Below are 14,291 nucleotides of genomic sequence, written 5' to 3'. Positions count from 1 at the left end.
CACATTTTACTATGACCAATAAAATCATTTAGGTTAGTGATAATGGCAATTTTTTCCTCTTTATAACCAGTTACTTGACCACAGTAAAAATAAATAAGAAAACAATTCTCAGTCTGGTGATCAAACATAGGAAGCTTCAAGGAAGAATATTTTATAAAAATCTTCTATTTCAATTATCTCTAATATCACAGCACTACTGGACTTTTTTTGAATGATTTAGTCATATTTTAAATGACTGCTTTCTATACTCCTATAACAAATATGATTGTATGCAAACAGGAAACCATATGTGTATATAAAAATAAACATGGTGGCATTCTCAGACATGGCTAGGGATGAAATCCAAAACCCAGGACATCTGCGAACTTCTATGGCTTTTAAAAAGATGCATGTCTTAGCAGAAATCTAGTGCTCAAAGAAGCTGTGGGAAAGATTAAGATGAAAATATATGACTCAGTAAATTTATTTAATTTTCTCTCCTTAATTACTCAAAGGAAGTTTTCATAACATACTAATAGTTATATGAAGCTAAATGTGAAATTATACTAGACCTTACTAAAAGTGGTATTTTGGAGAGTAGACGCTTGCCAATTTTGTAGCAAGATTTCTTATCAAGAATTATCTAGATATGTTGTTTCTATTTTAGAGTTAATTTTCTTAACATTTTTAAAATTTTATTTCATTAAATCCTCAAATACTATTTTAAGATATCTTATCAAATCACTGCCTTACTTGGAACCTTTTTTCCCCAGGGTGAAACACAAAGTCTTTAACACTTTAAAAGAACTTTCTATTTGTTCCTCCTCAGCCACATGTCTTGCTACTTCATAACTTATATTCTATCATATTTTAGATTTCTTTCCATAATTTGAACCAGTCATACTCTCCTAAACGTCGTTGGTATAGAACATTCACCTAACACGTTGACTCTCCTTGCGTTACAGCATTCATTACACAGTTTTGTGTCCTTTTCCTCTATTTTTCCCACTTAGCTTAGAAGCCTCCTGAAGGCAGATAAGAGTCTGGCTTATTCATTACTACTATCTCTCCAGGCCCAACACAATGCCTACCACACAATAGATCTGTGGTTCTGTATATAACATCCCTCTTTCTCTCCTCCTTGTCTCTCAGTCTTTCTCCCTTTCTCCCCACCTACCGTGTTTCCCCAAAAATAAGACCTAGCCGGACAATCAGCTCTAATGCGTCTTTTGGAGCAAAAATTAATATAATACCTGGTATATTAATTTGTATTATATTGTATTGTGTATATATTATATTATATTATATCTGGTCTTACAGTAAAATAAGATCGGGTCTTATATTAATTTTTGCTCCAAAAAACACATTAGAGCTGATTGTTGGGCTAGGTCTTATTTTTGGGAAAACACAGTATGACCCACTCAGAGCTACCACTTCTTCAGTTTCCAGATACAAACAAGAACCTGTCTCCTGTACATAATCTACAAAGTAGACTCTGGCCAGAAATTGAAATAATGCAAATAACATTTCTTTCTTTCCTTTATTTATTATATGTAGTATTCATACCCTGTTTCCCGAAAAATAAGACCTAGCCAGACAATCAGCTCTAATGCCTCTTTTGTAGCAAAAATTAATATAAGACCCAGTATTACACTATATTAATATAAGACTCGGGTATTATATTATATTACAGTAAGTAGGGAAGTGAGAGAGAAGAGGTACGTGCCTAACTAGCCTAATCAACTAAATCAAACCTGGAAAATAATCACATGCCAGACAATACAGCAAACATACTATTACAACAATTTTCCCCACGTTAGAAAATGAAGCCACTCAGAGTAATAGAAGTTGAGTAAATTTCCCCCAAGAATACATGTCTACGTGACAAAATATATATTTAAATATATGTGTATTAACATCTAGTATTATACTCTTTCCTACATGAGAAAACATAGCCATATATTATATTGAAAATCTATGGCACTACAATAACAATGAAAGGGGGGCAATTTTTTATCACTTGAATTTTATTAAAAACTTAGATTCCATTTTAACTGAAATGTTTTACAATCCCAATAAAAATCAAATTTTATATATTAAACAAAACAGTCTATAGAGAAATAACTAATTTTAAATTTTATTATGTCATCAGTATGCAACTATGCCTCATTTATTTTATTTACTAATAGTTTGATTTGGAAAGATAAAATAATCTAAACATGTTTGAATCAGTGATAATACTCAGTACTGAGGATAATACACAGAAATCAAACATTCTTATGTTACTAGAGTTATAAATTATTGCAGTCTCTTTGAAGGACAATTTGGAAATACTGATAATCTGTAAAAGATGTACCTTTTTGCTAGCAATTTTCACTCTAGAAATATATCTTAGAGAAATATTCCTAGGAATGTACAAAAGTACATGTAGAATGATGTCCTTATGGCATTCTTTTTTAAAAAACATGGAAATAACCCAAAGATACTATCATGGGATATAAATTATGTTCCATACAAAGCAATATTATGCAAATGCTGAAAAAATAATGTGTTAGCACTATAATGTGTGGAAATAAGAATTGCCAAAGATAAAAAAAAGTGACAAAACATTACGTGAAGTATGATGAAATTTTGATAATAGTAATAATGATATATTGAAAACTATTTCTATGCATAAAACTATTTAAATATATATATATACATGATGTCAACAATAGTCAGTTCTGCGGATTGATTTAAATGAATGAAGAGTCATTAAAGATATAGCCACTATTAGTAAAATAATATGAGATTATTTTGAAAAACAGTGTCAAATATATTTAACAATTTAGATGAACAAATTTCTAGAAAAATGCAACTTATCAAAAATAAATGAAATAATAATTAGAAAACATGAATAAAAGTAATTAAATCTCTAATTAAAATTTTGTCACAGAAAAAATAAGTTCTAGGACCAAATAGCTTCTCTAGTAGATCTTACAATATATTTAAGAAAGAAGTTATATAGATCATACACAGACTCTTACTACAATAAAAAGAGGGAATATATTCTGACTCTCATGAGTTCATCCAATGTAAACTTGACACCAAAACCTGATATAAAACATTTTTTAAAAAGAGCGAACAAATCCTAAATAAAACATTATCAAACCTAATCCAGTAATATACATAATGGGTAATATATACATTATGAACTTGTTAATTTATTCCAGGAGTTCTGATTTAACATTGAATATCAATCAATATAATTCTTTGCATTAACTTCATATAAGAGAAAAATCATATGTTCATCTCAATAAATTTAAAATTATTGTTGAATTTTAAAATCTTAAACAAAAATAGGAGGAAACTTTCTTAACCTGGTATAGATTATCTATGAAAATAAAACAGTTAATGGTGAAATTTTGAGAAATTTTCTTATAAGATGAGGAATGAGACAAAGATGTCAATTATTATAACTTCTACGCAACATTGGCCTAGAGAGCTCAGCCAGTGCAGTAAGACAAGATTTCAAACAGTTATAAGGAGTAGATAAGAAGAAATAAACTTATTATTCTCAAATGATACAATTGAATATCTATAAAATTAAAAAGAATCAACACAGAAATTATTAATATTGATAATATTGGTGAGTTTTACAAGATTATAAATAATCAACATACAAAAATCAATTATTTACTATCAACAGAGTTAGAAATTGAAAATTTACAATTACAGTACTTACAATAATGTAAAAAAAAAAAATCAGACACCTAAGAGTAAATCTAACAAACGATGTGCAAGGATTTCACACTAAAAGTTTTAAACATCATTTAGAGAAATTTTTAAAGACCTAAAAAAGTGATATATAGGCGATCATAAACAGACTCAATTTTTTAAACATGTCAATTATCTCAAATTGATTTGCCAATTCAATTCCATCTTAATCAAATTCCAACAAGAATTTCATAGAAATTAATGAGCTGTCTTTAAAATTTATATTGAAAGGCAAAGAGCCAATAATAGTCAAGACAAACTTAAAGGATAATCAAGTCGGAGAACATACTGTAGTAAATATTAAGACCTATTTTAAAACGTCAGTAATTAAGACTGTGTCTCAATGATAGACAAATAAACCTGTTAAACAGCATGAAGTCCAAAAAGAGATCTACCCATACATGAATACCTGATTTTTGACAAAGGCAGCATTGCCAAAGAATGGGGAAAGGATAGTCTTTTTAATAAATGGCTCTGGATAAAGTTTATATTCATATAAATAATAAAACATGACCCAAACCTCACATAAAAATCAATTTCAAGTGAAACATAAAACAATATAATGACTAGAACACAATATAGAAAAATTGCACCTTGACTTACAATAAATGATTGTTGAATTAAATAAGATACAAAAATCTAACTACGAACACTTAAAATTGATAACATTTGATGATAAAGATAACATTAAGGAGTGTTAAGGCAAATCAAAGAGTGGAAGAAGATATTTGCAAATATTTTCTAAGGGCTCAAATTCAAAATATAAGGAACATCCTATGCATCAATAAGACATAATAACTCAATAGTAAAAAGGACAAAACTTTTGAACAGATACTTCAGAACATCCTTTCAAATGGCCAAAACACATGCATAAAAAACTTCAATATCTTATTAATGAAGGAAATGCATATTAAAATCATAACTAGATATCCACCTCTACACATTCCCACTCACTAGAATGCTTTAAATTAAAAAGACTATTAACACCAAGTGTTGATAAAGCTATGGAGCAACTTGAAACCTCATACACTGCAGGCTGAACTGGAAATTAGCTCAACTACTTTGGAGAAACTAGCAATTTCAACAATAACCTATGACTCAGCAATTTTAATCTTTTTTTTTTAATTTCCATAACCATATATTTGATCCCTTTTACCCTCATCTACAACCCCCATATCCCCTTACCCTCTGGTAACCACTAAACTATTGTGTCTATGAGTTTTTGTTTATTTGTTTGACATGGAAACCAAAGCGTCTTCCATAGATGACTGGATAAAGAAGAAGTGGTATATACACAATGGAATACTATTCTGCCAAAGAAAAGATGAAATAGTGCCATTTGAGACAACATAGACGGATCTTGAGATTACTATGCTAAGCGAAATAAGTCAGACAGAAAAAGTCGAGAACCATATAATTTCACTGATATGTGGTATATAAAACCGAAAACAACAAAAGAACAAGCAGTTTTAAACTTAAGTACATCTTAACAAGAGATGCAGTAACATATGACATCTGACAATTACGTTTGCGAACTCATCCTAGAAAAAGTGCTACATGCCTCATTGCTGAATATCATTATGGTCACCTTTGAAGTACTCCCCTTGAGAAGCTATGCATGGACGTCAGCACCTAGTCCACCTTTCAATGCAATTTTGGAACTCTTTTTCTGGAATGGCCATCAGAGCTGTCGTCGGATTACCCTTGATGTCCTGAATGTCATCAAAATGTCTTCCTTTCAATATTCCCTTTATCTTAAGTTAAAGAAATAAGCCTTTGGGGGCCAGATCAGGTGAGTAGGGAGGGTGTTCCAATACAGTTATTTGTTTACTGGCTAAAAATTCCCTCACAGACAGTGCCTTGTGAGCTGTTGCATCGTCGTGATGCAAAAGCCTTAAATTGTTGGCGAAAAGTTCAGATCGTCTAACTTTTTCAGACAGCCTTTTCAGCACTTCCAAACAGTAAATTGTTTGTCCAGTTGGTACAAATTCATAATGAGTTAATACCTCTGATATCAAACAAGGTAGCAATACTGTTGCAACAAGTTCGTGAACTTAATTTTCAAACCTTGTACCAAAAGTCCTAAGTATGGCTTTTCATTACAAAATTGTTTATTAAAGGACGCTCTTTCATCTATTTTTGTTGTATAAAGCAACAAAACCAAGAAGTTAATTCATGAAAAACTGTGAAGATTGACATAGCTTCTAGTTTGTATTTATTGATTTACAAGATATAGATAGAATCCTTAATTTGTTGAAATATTTAAACGAGTTCAGCTTTGACCCTTGTATGAATATCTTCATAAAATACTTATTGAGTATCAAGTACCATGTTTCCCCGAAAATGAGACTGGGTCTTATATTAAGGTTTGCTCCAAAAGACGCATTAGGGCTTATGTTCAGGGGATGTCATCCTGAAAAATCGGCTAGGGCTTATTTTCCCGTTAGGTTTTATTTCAGGGGAAATTCTAGACACAAAGATGAATAAGGCATGGCCACTAGGATAAGTCCTCAAGGGTTTATAATAAGGATAACAGACAAGTAAAGAATCAGTTACACTATAATATAGTAAGTGCTAGTTGAGGTGTCTACAGATTGTTATGGAAGCACTGAATAAGAGCTCAAAACTCAGCCTAGAAGTTTAGGGACGTCTCCTAGAGAAAGTAGCAGCTGACCAGATCTTTGAAGAGGTTAGCAGATCAATTACAGGGCAAACAAGGATACAGGTTACTTCCAGCAGAAAACAGAATCTGGGGAAAGAGTAGAGTTTGAGAAAAAAACATGGTGCATTAGGGGAAATGCAAAGAGTTCAGTGCGACTGGCACTGTGGAAGACAGGAGATGGAAGAGACTGGAATAATAAGAAAACAGATTTAACGAAGTAAATAGGGACCATTTAATAAAGGACTTTAAGTGCAACGCAAAAGACTTTAACAATCTTATTACAGAAAAGAAAAATCAAAAGATTTTCAGCAGAGGAGATACTTGAGATTGGTTTTAGAAAGATAACTTTGGTTATTTACAGAGAATAAGTTCAAAAAAAAAAAAAAAGACTACAAGAAAAGAGGGACTCTGAACTCCAAATACCCTCATTTCCTACACAGAAAACAAAGACTTATAATGATTAAGCAACTTGCACAAAATCACAGAGACTATAACTGACCAAGCTGGGTTTCATGCAAAGCTGTGTATAACTCTAACATGTGTGCTCTTAAGGACCAGGGAAACTGCCTCTCATAAAAAAAAACTATAATGCGATAAACCCTAACCATTTAAAGAACAGTAACAAATAAAACAGTGCAGGAAAAGCAATGATATGGTCAAGTCTACGTCATCAAAATCAAGTACAGGGGTGAGCAATTATTCAGTGAATTAAGGACCATCTGGATAATCCTGGCAAAAGCAGATTTAGTGCCTGAGTCATTCAGATAATTGTGCAAACAATGTGCCCTGCTCTGGCTGAGTAACCTGGTCATTAATATCCTCATAGTACGTTCTGCCCCATGGCACTTTTGAAATGGACAGTAGTAGCTCAGAAAGAATTAAGGTACTATTCATTTCATGGGAAAGCCACATAAATAATAATGGGATCTTAATAGACTGAGAGTGCATTTCATATGTCCCCAGGAGCCATTTCACAGGGATATATACATGATATACATAAGCCAAATCCCACTTCAAAGAAGCAAGAAGTTCAGCAATAGTACCCTCAACTGTGTGTTCTTATGTTCAATTATTTATCAGGTAGTAGAGAGCTACTGCTGCAAATAGATATACAGGTTAAACTACAATGAAGTTACAAATATCTGTATGTCCCAAAATATAAAAAGCGAAAAACAAGGTGAGGAAAATTTTCACAGTATACCATAGATTTTTTTGTTAAACAAAGAAAACAGGAATACCCCAAAAAAGAAATAATCAAGTAAAATACAAAAATAAGAAATACAAAGAGCCAATAAACGTGAAAACATTTCTCAACTCATCCAAAAATTATAGAACACAACTTAAAAGAATAATGAGATACTCAACTTCTACTATCAAAATAGTCACAATTTTGTAAACACAATACTAAATGTTAATAAGAATATTGCCATATTGGTTTATACTAAGTACCAATTCTGTATAAACTTTTTTTCTAAGGCAATATGGTAAGCAATAGGAGTCTAGAAATATTTATATGTTTGATCAGGTAATGTCTGATCAAGAAGTTATTGTAAGGAAATAGTCAGAAATGGAAAATTAATGTATACTTATGTTCATTTTCATAAGTGTGAAAAATAATCTAAAGACTCTCTATAAAAGAATATTTGGTAGCCATAAAAAACGGTTAGTAAGAATACTAAATAAAATAAGTGAATGTTTATGTTATGATGTTAAGTCAGGAAAAGAGCTAACTACAAAAATGAATATTCACTCTAATTGTAAATTTGTAAATTTAAAATACCAATATATATTTATAATAATAAAACTGGGAGGTTATGAGTGGATCTTGCTTCATAGAGTTTTTTTTTATTTCCAGTTTTTCCTGAATGATTTTGTATTTCTTTACAATCACAAAAATGTTACTTTAAAGGTACTATTAAATGAATATAGTTTTGAATGAAATTTTACACACTAGATCATTCATATAACCACAGGGAAACAATGTTCCATCCTCCTCCTATTACATTTTCTAATCTCAGGATTTGAGCCCACGTGTTCTTGTTCCAAAATTCGTGCACTTTAAAATATGGGGCACAGTAAAAGTTTCAAAGCAGAGTAGAACCAATAATGAAAATTAAAAATATGTTATACCAATACTATGTTGCATCTTAGATTCAAGCAGAGAGACTTATACACTGAAAACTTTGGTAAATTGCCTACTGCACTAATCCAGGCATGCAATGACAAATGAAACTGATATTGGGGAAAACAAAAAGACATAAATTAAAGTTGAGAATAAAAATGAATAAATCAGTTACTGAATAGATGGTGGATATTTGGAGGTAGAGGAAAGGAAGTCTAAAAACAAAACAAAAAACAAATCACAAACCAGAAAGCTAGAAAAACTATGGTATCCTATGCTAAAAGCCAGTTTAAGGGTGGTGGTGATTGATAGTGGGAAAGCAAAAAGTAGATTTCACTATTTCACTATGTACATTATTATTACTGTAAACAGTACTTCTACAACTAATAGCTATTATTTATGAGTAATGACTATGGGCTAAGCGCTACTTTAAATGTGTTATATGCATTATCTCATTTAATATTCAAAAAATTAATCCTAAAAAATCTGAGGTAAGTGCTATTATAATCCCCAGTTGACTTATTGACATTCACTTATCTGCATAATGATATATAAATATTTATACATGTAGGCTTCCTTCTAAAACTTGTGCTCTTAGCCACTAGGACAGGATTTTGGAATGGCTAATGGAGAAGAGATGAAGAATGGAAATGCAGAAGGAGAATTTTATTTCCAAAAAAATAAATTGTCATCAATTTGGGGAATTTATTGGAAACTTAAAAGCAGGAAGAAGAGATAAGAGAGACACAAAGAAAAGAGGGTTAGAGAAAGAGAAAAATTATGACATCAGATCATTGTGGTATCAATAAATACTAATTTCAAGGAGGAGAGGGACAATATAGAAAATGGCAGATCAGAAGAGAAGAAAAAACGAACAGTATACCAAAAAAAAATACAAACTTGGGACATATTGGCCTATATTAGAACTTATAGCAATACTGACCAAATTTTGTTACTTGGACCAAAACACGTGGGAAGCTAAACTATTCTATTTGAGGTGAATGTGCTATGCAATATAATTTACAGTGGGTTGTTAGAATATTGTGTTTGAAATGTGGATTTTTGGAAGACTTTAAGCAAATTACTTGGTGTCCTCCAAATCTAAGAAAATAGAAAGGTTATCATCAAGGATGAACTAATTACAGGCAATGGGAAAAATAAATGCACATACATGTGTGAAAGAGGGCCCGGGTATCACAAATAGATATAATAAGGAACATCAGCACAAGGTTAAGTATCAGGTCCACAAGTAAAATTTGTACAAAGAAATATACCAAAACTACTCTCAAAGATTGTAAAGGTCCATTAGTTCTATTAATACGTCCTGTAAAGTGGGTGGATCCTTTCCCCCAGGTCTCCAAATGCTGCTAGTAATAAGTTACCACCCAAACAAATTTACTACCATATAATCAAAATACAGGCATAAGTAAACCGTATACTCGGATGAGTTTAGTAAACTCTCCCAGATGGGATACACATTTATTTGACATGTGTGTTACATTTCAGTCTGGTAAGGTTCACATGTACACTATGAAGCTGTAAAATGCGGGAAAATAGATGAATATCAAATTGCACCAAGAATGTATTCAAAATAATATTTGGGAATATTGATATTCACGTGCATCACAGAAACATTATTTCATGCAGGGTTTCCTCAGTCTGAGCGCATTTCTCTGGCTTTTCACCCAATGGAGAATTTGATTCCCTTTTGTCCCTCCCACTCAGTGCTTCCAGATTGCTTCAGAAGGCCAAGGCAGCCTGCTCAGCTGCAGGCAAACAGGGCTGGGTGTGCAAGAGCTATATATAGCTCCACCTTGGAGCTGTGCACACACAAGCACACATACAAATGTCCATGCTGGATTTGGCATGAATAAATGAGAAACGGTTGCAGCTCTCCACCCTCCCTCTTTCGCATCACCCCAATTTTTCAGTAATGTTCAAAGCAGGGTGTCATCAGTTCAGGAGAGTGATGCAGCGTCTAATCTCTCTGCAGTTCTTCTGCCTACTGCTTCCAACAATCTGACTCCGGCAAGAACCGGCACTGGGCCAACAACTACTTCCCAGATGCGGTCAACCACGAAGGCTACCTCGCAGCCGGGCGAGCCCATCCGGGCAATTACTTGACTCTGGGAATCCTCGAGAATAAACCCACATTTTAGAAACTAGGAGAGAAGGTGGTTCCCAGGAGACAACACCAGGCTAGGAGAGAAGACGCAAAGCCTTCGCTGACTCTCCCCTTCTCAATCTGCCGCAGAGGAGAAGGGCCCATGTGTTCTCAATAGAGACGTAATTAATCCGAACGTACCCCTAGAGTTGCAGGATTTTTTCCCCACCCCCACTCCCGAAGGGAACCAGCTCTTAACCCAGAGGCCAGGGAACAAGCAAGTCCCTTCTCCCCCGCAGTGCAATCATTCCCAGTTTGTTCCCCCTCCTCCCCCCGGGTTGTGCTAGAGTCTAGACCCAAGGTAGCAGAGGGAGAACGAGTGAGTAGGTGCGGACGGGCGTGGGGAAGAGGACAAGCTCTTCTCCATCTAGGAAGACCCTCGGGTTCCCGGCTGCTGACACGTCTGCTCCCCCAGACCCTTCCCTGCCGGGTCGACATGGCACCCCTCGGACGCGACACCGGCGGTGGCAGACGGGGGAGGCAGACGAAGCCTGCGAGGAAAGTTGACGAGGCACAGATGGGCTCGGTCCCCTCTCCTTAGGCACTGCTGCCCTGCCCCGCCCGCGACCCCGGGCTCCCGCATCCCGCACTCCTTCCCAGCAGCTAGACGCCCTGCACCCAATCCTTCCTGCCGTACTTCACGACTAGAGCTGAGGCCACCACATGAGATTTGGGGGTGATGAGGGCGGGGCAGGGCTGGGGGAAGGGGAAGGGAGGCAACAGCGTGAAAATACGCATTCTTTATCCTATCTGCACACAAGGAAAAGTCCTGCCTCCTACCTGTTCCCTGCTCCTGCTCTCCCCGGCGTGGCACAGCTGGACCATCACCTACAGGTTTCCCACTTCCGCTACAAACACCTGGGAGCGCATCTCCCTAGCCGGCGCCCCTCCTCGCCTCGGCCGAGCCCACCCGAGCTACTTGACAGCAGAAGCCGGGCCTTTTAGAGCGATTATTGGCGCCGGGGAAAAAGTGAGGCGGGCACCAGAGAAAATTCTGCGTCTCTGATTGGACAGGCCAGGTGTCACTCTCACCCCAGGACCAGGGCTGGCTGCGGACTGGGGTAGCTGCTAAACCTAGCTGCAAAGGGTCTCTGCAATGCCTGGAACCAAAACCTGCTGCTACTGGATCAAGGACCCCTAAGAGGAGGGAAACTGGTTTGAGCACTTGTCATCTGAGACCCCCCAAGAGGGAAGGAGGGGTCAGGCATAACCAGACACAGATCACTTTCCAGAGCTTCCCAAAAGGGACCATCTGTTCTGAGATTTGACAGGGAAAAATATCACGGGCAGTGCCTCAATGGAGACGCACGAACTTTGGTTAAGAATGGAGCAAAACAGAAAAATATATATACTTATATGAAAAAAAAATAACAAGGAAAAAAGAAAGACGTGAGCGTTTTCTTTGTTTCGAATTTCCATTTTTGCCTAAATGTAACATGGCAGTTTTTCGTATGGAGAAAAGGTTAAACTGCTTGTTCTGTAGGGCAAAGTGACTCCCAATTATTCCCGAGTAGGAACAGTTTCACATGGGAAAGCGCTGCATAATAACCGCTCAAGAAAGAGTAAAAGAAGGAAACTAAGACCAAACTGCGTTGGGGACTTTCCTTGGGCAGTTTGGTGGCAAAACTCCTAAAATACTCACCACCAGACTGACTAATAATCAGTCATTTCCCTTTCTACTAATATTCGTCCATTATTCCTTTTACAGTCAAACCCCTAGGCTGCAGAGCACGCACGTATAAGCTAACCCAAACCTAGGTGATCCAAAGCCTGTCGTTTAGGTGCAAGAGGAGGAGGGCAAAACAACTTGGTGCCCTCTTCCATCTCTGACATTTGTCCCGGTGGAATTAGGAAACTATGGAATTCAAGGGACTTCTTAAATGGGAGGAAATTATAGCAAGATCACAAGTGAAGGGTAGGGAGATGTATTAATTTCGTGCCACATAAGAAAACAATCTTCTACCTCACAGGCTGCTTCCCATCTGCAAAAAAGCCAATGTCTTCGTCCACCTAAATTAAGGAGACATCTTAACTAATTCTGAACGTAAGACTCAAAGAGCTTATGATAGACTTGGGTCACTAGACAGCTATTCGAGGAGATGACATTGATATTCATGCTAAATCATTGTAGGCCTTCAACGTAGTGCTTATGACTCTTATTACTATTAGGCCAGACCCTTCGTAAAATGTTCTCTTCATAAAACTTGAGAAAACAAATTAATGTATTTGACAGTGGGGAAGAAGCCCGAGGGGTGATTAACAATGATTAATAGGTGATTCTGATGCTGGGAACCCTCTTACACTAAATGGGAATAATCAAAAAAATGTAATGGCAGGTTTCTAAGCCCCATCAGTCATGCTTCTACATAATATGCCTCCTAGTCTTTCACCTCAAGGCACCCACACCAGGCACCCACACCAATTGTTCCATCGAACTGGACAAATCATCCATTATCTAGTGCATTTACTGAGACTTATTCTGTGCCACACCCTGTGTTAGATTCTAGGGAACTAAACAAGAATCATACACTGAACTTGTTAAAGAGGGACTCAGGCAGCAATTAAGATAGTAAAATATTGTTATACGGAATGTGTATTATAAACATTAACATTTTTTTATTCCTAAGCATAATGTTTTTAGTCACAATGAACTCCAGTAGACCCTCTTCTAGATTTAAGCAGTCCCGAGAAGGTGGAGTATCACGGAAAGAAAATGAACATTGAGGTTAGCACAGGAGTTGAAATAAAAAGTGAAAAGAATACTAAAGAAATATGTGCTATCCTCATTCTTTCATTCCTTTATTCATTCATCCATTCATCCAGTCAACAAATATTACTGTTGTAAATATAGAGATGAATGAGATAGACAAGCTCTCATGGAGCATATTCTTTATTCTTCAAACAATGTTACTTTGTGTATTTATTGATATAATTATAGCTCTGTATGTCTGAGCGGATACATACACACACACACACACACACACACACACACACACACACAACTTGGAAATAGTGTTAGGATAATTTCTATCTGGTCATCAGCCACCTCAGATAAAACAGGTTGCTCCAGGTTGCTATTTATTATCTCAGAGAGAAAAGCCTGCATATCTGTTCCTGGAATATACACATGAGGTTGACAATTAAGTTCGTGAACTCATCCTAGAAAAAGTGCTACCTCATTGCTGAATATCACTACAGTCACCTTTGAAGTACTCCCCTTGGGAAGCTATGCACCAATGCCAGCGCTTAGTCCACCCTTCAAAGCAATATTGGAACTCTGTTTTCTGGAATGGCCATCAGAGATATCATCATATTATTCTTGATGTCCTAAATGTCATCAAAATGTCTTCATGTCAATATTTCATTTATCTCCAGGTAAAGAAAGAAGTCGTTGGGGGCCAGATTAGGTGAGTAGGGAGGGTGTTCCCATGCAGTTATTTGTTTACTAGCTAAAAACTCCCTCACAGACAATGCCCCGTGAGCTGGTGCATTGTTGTAATAATACAAGAGCCAGGAATTGTTGGCGAAAAGTTCAGGTCATCTAACTTTCTCAGGAGCCTTTTCGGCACTTCCCAGTAGTAAACTTGGTTAACTGTGTCGTCCAATTG

The 14,291-nt window shown here is 35.9% G+C and overlaps 1 protein-coding gene across 6 annotated transcripts in view; it reads right to left on the bottom strand.

Annotated features, from left to right (window-relative positions):
* The window catches only part of CNTN1 (contactin 1), a 287,480-nt gene extending 275,856 nt beyond the window's left edge, over positions 1-11,624 (bottom strand). For all 6 annotated transcript variants that reach the window (XM_033117382.1, XM_033117384.1, XM_033117385.1 and 3 more), the window contains exon 1: positions 11,464-11,624. The gene's annotated coding sequence lies outside the window, so the exon portion shown is untranslated. The remainder of the gene's footprint in view (positions 1-11,463) is intronic.
* Positions 11,625-14,291: the final 2,667 nt, after the last annotated feature.

Source organism: Rhinolophus ferrumequinum, chromosome 10, assembly GCF_004115265.2.
Source record: "Rhinolophus ferrumequinum isolate MPI-CBG mRhiFer1 chromosome 10, mRhiFer1_v1.p, whole genome shotgun sequence".
Lineage (NCBI taxonomy): Eukaryota > Metazoa > Chordata > Mammalia > Chiroptera > Rhinolophidae > Rhinolophus > Rhinolophus ferrumequinum.
Note: the sequence above shows the minus strand (reverse complement) of the source record. Positions and strands in the feature narration are given on the sequence as shown.